We start from the raw sequence: 8846 nt of genomic DNA on the forward strand, positions 1-8846 counted from the left end.
TCCAGCCATCTCATCTTTTGCCGTCCCCTTCTTCTTTTGCCTACTGTCTTTCCCAGCATCAGGGTCTTCTCCAGTGAGTGCTCCCTTCTCATTGGGTGGCCAAAGTATCGGAGCTTCAGGTTTCAGCATCTGACCTTCAAAGGAACAGTCAGGGCTGATTTCCCTTAGGTCTGAATGATTGGATCTTCTTGCAGTCGAAGGGATTCTTAAGAGTCTTCTCCAGCACCACAGCTCGAAAGCATCTTTTCTTCTGTGCTCGGCCTTTAGATTTAGGACCCTTGAATTCTGCAGAAGATTGCCCCCTGAGCAATGGAGGAGGAGCCACTTGAGTTGGAAGAAGTCTCTGCATTTTTTAAGAAGGCTTTCCAGCATTGCAGGGTGGAGCGGTAGCAGGACGCAGGCTGCTCTGTGAGGAGGAGGAGATACTGAATTTATACCCTGCCCTATTCTTTGAATCTCAAGGTCTTAGAGCAGCTCACAATCTCCTTTACCTTCCCCACCCCCACAACAGACACCCAGTTGAGGTAGGTGGGGCGGAGGAGAGCTCTTCCAGAAGCTGCCCTTTCAAGGACAACCTCTGCCAGAGCTATGGCTGACCCAAGGCCATTTCAGCAGCTGCAAGTGGAGGAGTGGGGAATCAAACCTGGTTCTCCCAGATAATAATATATTTTATTTATATCCCACCCCTCCCAGCTGAAGCAGGCTCAGGGCAGCTTACAACATATAAAAATTACAATTTGCAATATAAAAACCTCAGTACAATACAGCACATAAGAGTCCGCCCACTTAACCACTACAACCAGACTGGCTCTCAAGAGACCATCGAGCAGGCAGGTGACTCAGTTCAGAACAGGGTTGTCAGGTCTGACTCAAGAAATATCAGGGGACTTGGGGGCGGAGCCAGGAGCAAGGGTGTAACAAGTATGATTGAATTCCAAAGGGAGCTCTGGTCATCACATTTAAAGGACTGCACACCTTTTAAAGGGCCTTCCCTCCATCTGGAAATAATACAGGACAGGCTCACCTTCTTTTGGATTGGACCCCCTGGTCTAATCTTTTGAAACTTGGAGGGGGTGTTTTAAAGAGAGGCACCGGATGCTGTGCTGAAAATTTGGTGCCTCTACCTCAAAAAATAGCCCACACCAAGCCCCAAATACCCAAAGACCAATTCTCCATTATAACCTATGGGAATCGGTCTCCGTAGGGTATAATGGAGTGCCCAGCAGACATTTACCTCCCACCGCACCACCGCCTTCTGGTGACCCTGAAGTGGGGGGAGGGCCTCCAAACCATGGTTACTTGTAGGACTAGCACCTGGGGTAGCTGAGTTCGAATCCCTGCTCTGCCGTCAAGGCCTCCTTTTATAGAGGTCACAGACACAGTTTTATACGGGGGTATTTGTCAGCGCTGAATATCAAAAAACCGTGTGCGGCTGGAGATAAGGGAGGAATACACCGCGACGACAAAGACGGGAGAATTATTGCAAACACGGCATGCGGACCGGATGTAGTTAGCAGACTGAGTTAACAATCTACATTTGAACGTTTACAACCGCGATAAATATTACGACGGCCCTTTCTGCCAGCTTTCTTTCCCCCGGATCCATTTGTCAGCGTAACAGCTTCGGAGTTTAAATCCCCCATTCGTTTTCAGAGCCGTACTCTGGGCGATCTTTAAAAAGCCTGATCTAAAGCCCATTAAAATATACGTGCCGGGCTGCGGAAGAGATGAGCGAATAATCCAGATCCAGAAAAGGCGCTGGAGCCAAACAGAATTCCCCACGTCCCTCTGCAGAACCCCTCATGTCGTCCCCCCCCCTCCCAGAACATGTTGTGGAGATGGCTTGATGGGAAGGCTGAAGTACAAAAGTTCTGCAGTGTGGTGCAATGGTTAGGGCAGGGGTGGCCAAACCGTGGTTGGGAGACACATGTGGCTCTATCACACATATTGTGTGGCTCTTGAAGCCCCCATCGCACTGTTGGCTGGCTTGGAGAAGCCACTTGTCTCTTTAAATCATTCCTCCAAGCAGCCTGGCGAATACATTTATGGTTGGATTTTTGATTTTCTATCCCATCACAGAGTCCTCAAAGCGGTCACAATCTCCTTAACCTCCCCCCCCCCCCACACACTCAACAGACACCCTGTGAGGTAGTTGGAGTTAAGAGAGCTCTCACAGCAGCTGCCCTTTCAAGGACAACTCCTACGGAAAGCTTTGGCTGGCCCAAAGCCATTCCAGCAGGTGCAAGTAGAGGAGTGGGGAATCACACTCAGTTCTCCCAGATAAGATAACCGCGGACACCAAACTGGCTCTCAAAGCTAAAGCTAGTTAACGTTCAAGCTAGTTAAAGTTGCTTTCTTGCAGCTCTTCCTCCATCCTCTTCTCCATCCATTTGCTTTCTTTCCCGTTTCCCGTTCAGCTTCCTTTTCCTTGTGGCTCTCCAAACATCTGACATTCATGTCCTGCAGATCTCAAACGTCTGACGTTCATATCTTTCAGCTCTCAAACATCTGACGTTTCTTCTATGTGGCTCTTATGTTAAGAAAGTCTGGCCGCCCCTGGGTTAGGCATTGGGTTGGCGTCTGGAACACTCAGGCTCAGGATGGCTGGCTGGGGAAGGGGAAGCTTGCTGGGCGACCCTGGCCCAGTCCCACCCTCTCAGGCTGAGATTGCATGCCTGAACCTGTGACATCACTAAGCCCAGGGCTTTTTTTGTGGCAGGAACTCCTTTGCATATTAGGCCACACCCCCTGGTGTAGGCAATCCTCCTGGAGCTTACAGTAGGCCCTGTAAGAAGAGCCCTGGAAGCTCTTGGAGGATTGGCTATATCAGGGAGGTGTGGCCTAATATGCAAAGGAGTTCCTGCTGCAAAAAGGCCCTGACTAGGCGTTATCCTATCATAGGGTGGAAGAAGAGCTACTCAAGAGAGAGGGGCTGTGGCTCAGTGGTAGAACATCTGCCTGGCCTGCAGAAGGTCCCAGGTTCAATCCCCAGCATCTCCAGCTAAAAAAGGATCAGGTAAAAGGTGATTCTGTCTGAGACCTGGAGAGCTGTTGCCAGTCTGAGTAGACAATCCTGACCGAGGGCTTGATTCAGGATAAGGCAGCCTCATTTGTCATGTATCAGGCTAAAAGTGTTCCTCCCATTCTAGAGGGTCAGTATGGTGGTAAAGGTTAGGAGCACGGATGGTAATCTGGAAGAATTGGGTTTGATTTCCCCACTCCTCCAAACAGGCAGCCAACTGGGCCACCATGGGTCAATCGCAAGTCCTCTCAGAGCTCTCTCAGCCCTTCACGGCTAACATGTCACTTTGCTCTGGGTTAAGGACGGTCGCTTTGCTCTGGGTTAAGGACAGTTCACCTTGCCCATGGTGAACAGATCCACAGGAGACAAGCTTCCTTCCAGGGTGTCTGTTGAGGGGAGAGGAAGGGAAGGAGATTGTAAACTGCTCTGAGACGCCCAGTGAAAGGTGAGTTAGAAATCCAATCTCCTCCTCTTCCTCCTTTTTCTCCCTGCAATTGCTCTGTAGCATCCAGCCTCATGTCATGGGACTGCAGCAAATGCCTGAGGGTTCCTACCAGCATGTCTGCTCACCACCATCTCCAGTTTGGTGTAGAGGTTAAGTGTGCAAACTCTTATCTGGGAGAACCCAGTTTGATTCCCCATTCCTCCACTTGCAGCTGCTGGAATGGCCTTGGGTCAGCCATAGCGCTCTTATCTGGGAGAACTGAGTTGGATTCCCCACTCCTCCACTTGCAGCTGCTGGAATGGCCTTGGGTCAGCCATAACTCTCTTATCTGGGAGAACCAGGTTTGATTCCCCACTCCTCCACTTGCAGCTGCTGGAATGGCCTTTGGTCAGCCAGAGCTCTCTTATCTGGGAGAACTGGGTTTGATTCCCTGCTCCTCCACTTGCAGCTGCTGGAATGGCCTTGGGTCAGCCATAGCTCTCTTATCTGGGAGAACTGAGTTGGATTCCCCACTCCTCCACTTGCAGCTGCTGGAATGGCCTTGGGTCAGCCATCGCTCTCTTATCTGGGAGAACTGAGTTGGATTCCCCACTCCTCCACTTGCAGCTGCTGGAATGGCCTTGGGTCAGCCATAGCTCTCTTATCTGGGAGAACTGAGTTGGATTCCCCACTCCTCCACTTGCAGCTGCTGGAATGGCCTTGGGTCAGCCAGAGCTCTCTTATCTGGGAGAACCCGGTTTGAATCCCCACTCCTTCACTTGCAGCTGCTGGAATGGCCTTGGGTCAGCCATAACTCTCTTATCTGGGAGAACCAGGTTTGATTCCCCACTCCTCCACTTGCAGCTGCTGGAATGGCCTTTGGTCAGCCATAGCTCTCGCAGGAGATGTCCTTGGAAGGGCAGCTTCTGGGAGAGCTCTCTCAGCCCCACCTGAGAGCGTCACTCTCTCAGTCTGTTGTGGGGGAGGAAGGTGAAAGAGATTGTAAGCCGCTCTGAGACTGAGATTCAGAGTGAAGGGCAAGGTATAAATCCAATATCATCATCATCATCTTCATCATCATCATTTTCATCATCTTCTTTTCATCATCATCTTCTTCTTCCTATTAAAGAGAGAAGGTATTTCTTCTTCTCCATAGGCAGCTGTAATTATAGGTTGCAAAGCGACTGAGGGCAGGATTCAGAGTGGAGGGCGGGATATAACTCCAATCTCCTCCTCCTTCTCTCCCCAGAAGGAGTCTTCCTACCTGAGCTGCTGTGACCAGAATTGTGAAGTTCCAGGTTTAGCACTGAAGCCTGTTTCCTGTGGATCCGTTCACTGTGGGCAAGGGAGAAACGGGACTGCCCTTAACTCAGAGCAAAGTGTCATGTTTGCTGTGGGAAGCCACTGCTGGAAGGGTTGTGGTTTTTCGGTGTTGGAACTCTACCGTCTGCTTTTTTAAAAAAAAAAAACCCACACACACCACAGGCACCAGTCAAGAGCAAGAGGAGGCCTGAAGTGTCATTTATCTCTCACACATGTCCTCTTCTGCCTCCAACCAGCTTAGAGAGGCTTAGAAATGGCTCCCACCCAGGCAGCTTAGAGGAGCGGATGGGCTTAGCTTTAGAACTGGGGTGAGGATTCCGACCAACTGCCGGGGCCGTGTTTGACTTTCTCGCTCGGGTGGGGAGAAAAAGGCCTGCAGCCGGCACTGGAACGAAGAGTGCAGGGATATCTTCAGGCATCCGGGAATGATCCTTCCTTGCATCTCGCGCTCCGGGCCCTGCTGTGGCCTTATTATGGGATAGCACTGCCCATATGGCTCTCTCTTTCCCTAGTTGTCTCCCTTCCTCCCTTCACAACCTCTTAAGTACTTAGAGTTGCCAGCTGCCTATGGAGAAGAAGAAATGCCCTCTCTCTTTAATAGTTCTTTGAAGAAGGTTATATTGAATTCATACCTTGCCCTTCACTCTGAATCTCAGAGTGGCTTACAATCTCCTTTACCTTCCTCCCTGACAACAGATACCCTGTGAGGTGGCTGCTGGGCCTGAGAGAACTCTAACAGAAGGCGCTCTTTCAAGGACAGCTCTGCAAGAGCTATGGCTGCCCCAAGGCCATTCCAGCAGCTGCAGGTGGAGGAGTGGGGAATCAAACCTGGTTTTCCCAGATAAGAGTCTGCACACTTAACCACTACACCAAACTGGCTCTCCCATTATACTTTTCAAATTACTTTCTCGTATGTGGCCACAGTGGCGTGATGAAGATTTCCATCTGTCTGCTTTAGAAGTTTTGGTTACTTCCTTCTTTTTTTGTGGGGGCAAATATTGGAAAGTTTGTCAGATCTTAGAGTTCAGGAAAATTCTCACAGGGGATTTGAACAAAGGAGCCCAGAAGCAAATATTTTTTGAGGGGAAGGGGAATCAGAAAGAAAGAGTACAATAAAATTCAGAGGTTCTGGAACTCAGCTCCTGAAAGCTCCTGTCCAAAATGAGGCCTGGAGATCATGCATAATGGGAGGATCACATGTAGCCAGGCCTCGGATTCAGTGGTAGCTCAGCTCCTAACCTTTCTGAGGGTTCCCCCCTCCTCCTTCCCACCTTGTCCATTGAATAGTAGGTGCAGCTGCATAACAATCCCTGGAGGAGCACCACCACCTATTTTTCTACAAAACGACCCCTGCATGTAACACATCTGTCTCCAATGCATCTTTACACTGCCTGAAAAAGGACTTCTGTTTTCTGCTAACAGAAGGGGGGGCATTTTGCCCAGTTTCTCTTCCTACTTCAGAGTCTCAGCTTGTTCCCAAATTTCCCCCCCTCCTTAGGGTTGCCAATCTCCAGGTGGGGGCAGGGGATCCCCCAGTTTGGAGACCCTCCCCCCGCTTCAGGGTCGTCAGAAAGCAGGGGAAGGGGAGGGAAATGTCTGCTGGGAACTCTGTTATTCCCTATGGAGATTTATTCCCATAGAAAATCATGGAGAATTGATCTGCGGGTATCTGGGGCTCCGGGGGGGGGGGGCTGTGTTTGGTGGTAGAGGCACCAAATTTTCAGTATAGCATCTAGTGCCTCTCCCCAAAAACCCCTCCAAGTTTCAAAAAGATTGGACCAGGGGGTCCAATTCTATGAGCCCCAAAAGAAGGTGCCCCTATCCTTCATTATTTCCTATGGAAGGAAGGAATTTAAAAGATGTGCCGTCCCTTTAAATGTGATGGCCAGAACTCCCTTTGGAGTTCAATTATGCTTGTCACAGCCTTGATCTTGGCTCCACCCCTAATGTCTCCTGGCTCCACCCCCAAAGTCCTCAGATATTTCTTGAATTGGACTTGGCAACCCTACCCCTCCCTCAGGAACCACATTTTGTGAAGATCCGTGGGCTGAAGAAGGAGGTGGGCAGATGGGAGAGTTCCGCTCTGTGGAGAGAAGCGCCTTGCAGTAGTGGCAATTGCAGTCTAGATCCAGGCAGGGAGGTCAGGCTGGTCATAGCTTGACGTTTTATGTCCTTGTGTCTAATTTCAGTTCCAGAGTCTCAGACTGGCCATAGGAGACAGCGGTGTTCGACTGCAGAAGGTGGAACTGCCTAACAATAGACCACTTACCTCATTCATCTAACACAAATAATGCCATTCCCCCCCCCCCCCGCCTCTTAAAAAAAATGAGTTCCCTAAATGAATTCAAGGCTGAGCAACACAGCACTGCGGTCCCCTTGATTAAGTACCTGGAGAAAGATAGGAGAAAAACAGAGAACCTTTTTATCAGGTGGTGCCACTAGTGGGCGCTGTTACAATAACATTCGCGGCCAGAGAGGCATTTTCGTTTCTGTTGGTTTGAGCCTGGCATATGAGAATTGCCAACATAGTGTCCCTTGACAAAATGCATGAAGATGGTTTTGAAAAGGGGAGGAAAGAAGCTTTTCTCAATGCTGTTTGTGGCTTTTGAGCGACGGGTCGTTAATGAATCCAACTGCGGTGCACTGTCACATTTTGTTCCTGTGCAAATGCCATGGTAAACACAATGGCTTGCCTAGGGTGTGGAGCAAAGACAAGGAAGACTTTTTCTGAAATTGCTACACAGAAGGCTCAATACAGACTTTTTTTGGCAGGGGGGGGATGTCCTTGACACAACTGCCACACTTCCCCAAGAAAGACCCCCCTACTCATAAGGGGGATTTGAGGTCAATTGAGTAGATACCCTACTCATAAGGGGGATCTGAGGTCATGGACATGCAGTGAAGGGGGACAATTTGAGAAGCATAGCAGAAGTGAGCAACCTGTTGTTCACAGGCCATAAACCAGGGAGAGCAAGTGAGCCAGTTTGGTGTAGTGATTCAGTGTGTGGACTCTTACCTGGGAGAACCGGGCTTGATTCCCCGCTCCTCCACTTGCAGCTGCTGGAATGGCCTTGGGTCAGCCATAGCTCTCGCTAGAGTTGTCCCTGAAAGGGCAGCTGCTGTGAGAGCCCTCTCAGCTCCACCCACCTCACAGGGTGTTTGTTGTGGGGGGAGAAGATATAGGAGATTGTAAACTAAGTTCCTTGGATGGGTGGTGGGATTGTAAGTCTCTGATTCAGAGAGAAGGGCAAGGTATAAATCTGCAGTCCTCCTCCTCAGAACTTGTGTGGCACCACTGTTGGATTGACGATCAGGAGAAACTGACTCAAAGTCCTTCCTTGCCCTGAAATTTGTTGGATGACCTTGAACCGGTCTCCCACCCGTGTTCCACCCACCACACAGGGTTGTTGGGATTATATGCTTGGGGAAAGAAGAGCCCTGTGTGTAACCCTGAGTTCCTTGGATGGCTGGTGGGATAAAAATGTGCGACAGAGATTGAGGCAGGACTGGACACAAAAAAGTTAGCAATGAACATTCTCCATTTCACTCATGGAGTGGTTCCCCAGTTGTGGACTTGATCACGACCATGTGGCAGTTCCAAAGTCCTGTAGAGAACATAAGAGAAGTCATGTTGGAATGGGCCAGTGGCTTATCTTATCCAACACGCTGGGTCATACAGTGGCCAAAATCCAGGGGCCATGAGGAGGACCACCAGAGGGGCCAGAACTCCAGAAGCCCTCCCACTGTTGCCCTCCAAGCACCACAAATACAGAGAAACCATGTTGGGTCAGGCCAGTAACCCATGCAATCCAACACTCTGTGTCACACTGGCCAAATCCCAGGTGCTATCAGGAGTTCCGCCAGCAGAGCCAGAACTCCAGAAGTCCTCCCACTATTGCCCCCCCAAGACCCAAGAATAAAGAGTATCACTGCCCATATTGTCCCATCTATACCTTGTGGCTAATAGCCACTTGTGGGCCTCTGTTAAGAGAAGGTCACAGGCTATGGATGGAAGGCACAATTTTAATTGTTACTTAATTTATTTATAACAGTTCTTAGTAAGACTCAAGTCTGCTT

This window comes from Heteronotia binoei, chromosome 3 (genome assembly GCF_032191835.1).
Source record: "Heteronotia binoei isolate CCM8104 ecotype False Entrance Well chromosome 3, APGP_CSIRO_Hbin_v1, whole genome shotgun sequence".
Taxonomy (NCBI): Eukaryota; Metazoa; Chordata; class Lepidosauria; order Squamata; family Gekkonidae; genus Heteronotia; species Heteronotia binoei.